Genomic DNA, 2,015 nt, shown 5'->3' on the forward strand with positions numbered 1-2,015 from the left:
AAAAAAAAAAAAAAAAAAGTGTTTTCCTCTCCTGGCAAAAAAGCTATGATCAATGCTGAAATGAGGGGCTGGGGATGTGGCTCAGGTGGTAGCGCGCTCGCCTGGCATGCATGCGACCCGGGTTCGATCCTCAGCATCATATACAAACAAAGATGTTGTGTCCGCCGAAAACTAAAAAATAAATATTAAAAAATTCTCTCTCTCTCTCTCTTTAAAAAAAATGCTGAAATGATAATAAAGGACTTGGAATATTACATGAACTTAGTTGAAAAGCAGGTTTGAGAGGACTGATCCCAAGTTTTAACAAAAAAATTTTTTTTAGTTGTAGTTGGACATAATACTTTATTTTAGTTATTTATTTTTATGTGGTGCTAAGGATTGAACCCTATGCCTCACATGTGCCAGGCAAGCACTCTACCACTGATTTACAATCCCAGCCCCCTGACTCTAATTTTTTATATTTATTTTTTGGGGTGTAGATGGACACAACACAATGCCTTTATTTTTATGTGGTGCTGAGGATTGAACCCTATGCCTCACATGTGCCAGGCAAGCAACTCTACCACTGATTTACAATCCCAGCCCCCTGACTCTAATTTTTTATATGTATTTATTTTTTGGGGTGTAGATGGACACAACACAATGCCTTTATTTTTATGTGGTGCTGAGGATTGAACCCGAGTCCCGCCTCCGCTAGGCGAGTGCTCTACCGCTGAACCATAATCCCAGCCCCCTGACTCTAATTTTGAAAGAAGTTCTATGGGTAAAATGCTCTCAAACGGCGTCATATGCTACCAAGAAATCTTTCATGAAAGGAAGAATTAATCCATGCAGCAAACTTCATTACTGTTTTATGAAACTGCCATAGCTATGCCAACCTTAAGGTACCACCACCCTGATTAGTAAGCCATCATCAAAATCAAGGCAAGATCCTCCACCAGCAAAAAGATTATGACTTGCTGAAGACTCAGAAGATAGTGAGCATTTTTACCAATATTTTTTAAAGTAGGATGTGTACATTGTTTTGTAGATATAGTGCTATTGCACATCCCATAGATTAAATAGTATAGTATAAACACAACTTTTATATGCACTGGGAAACCAAAAAGTTCAAGTGACTCACTTGATAGTGATATTCACTTTATTGCGGTGGACTATAATTGAAACCACCTTATCGCTGAGGTATGACTGTAACGCGTAAATATCAAGTCCACAGTTGTTTTACAGTATTGACTAGGGAAATAATGATAAGAAAAAAATGTCTGTACATGTTCAGTACACATAGAATTTTTAAATACTTCAATTTTAATCTGTGGTTGGCTTAATTGCTAGATGTGGAACTCATGGACAGAGGGCCAACTGTAGCCTGAAAAACTACATGGTTTGAAAAATTTTTATAATTTAGTTATACAATATTTTTAAACTGTCAACTAAAGTAATTTTATTATTTTGGATACATAACCCATTACAACATTCCTTACTTTGTTTATAAAATATTCACATAGTTTATATGTAGTAATATACTGACCCCAAAGAATTTTTTCAATTCCTGGGGGAAAAAGATTTTTCTCTTTCCCTTTAATTAAAGCTATTCAGATCACCTTTCAGCTTTTTGCTAAGGTCCAGTGTAGTATCTGTTCCTACAGCTTTAATATCTGATACATCTTCTATCCCAGACAATACATTAAATATATCAAATGGATTTTTGGAAATAGGAGACAGAATAGGTGCTTGCTCCATCCACTCCATGCACTGAGTGGACATTGCAGTAACTCCAAAAACAGTGCACACACAAAAAGAAAAAAAAAAAAGAGGTGGAAATAGTAAAACTATTTATCTATCCCCACCAGAAAGTATTCTAGTCTAATTTCCCATTCTGCCTCATTCCCAATTAAAAATCTAGGACTTCACATCTCTAATAATATCTAGTTTTTATGATTACATGTAATTTTGGTTTCTTTTATTGCAAATCCAATGGAAAAAAAAATAAAATGCATCTTTTTTTTTTTTTTTTT

General features: G+C 35.1%; 1 non-coding gene across 1 annotated transcript; it reads left to right on the top strand.

The window, feature by feature from the left end:
• The first annotated feature begins 1,596 nt into the window (after positions 1–1,596).
• LOC125614640 lies at positions 1,597–1,794 on the top strand. Its single transcript, XR_007345211.1, has one exon. It is a non-coding gene; the product is annotated as a U2 spliceosomal RNA (small nuclear RNA).
• Positions 1,795–2,015: the final 221 nt, after the last annotated feature.

This window comes from Marmota marmota, unplaced genomic scaffold (genome assembly GCF_001458135.2).
Source record: "Marmota marmota marmota unplaced genomic scaffold, marMar, whole genome shotgun sequence".
Lineage (NCBI taxonomy): Eukaryota > Metazoa > Chordata > Mammalia > Rodentia > Sciuridae > Marmota > Marmota marmota.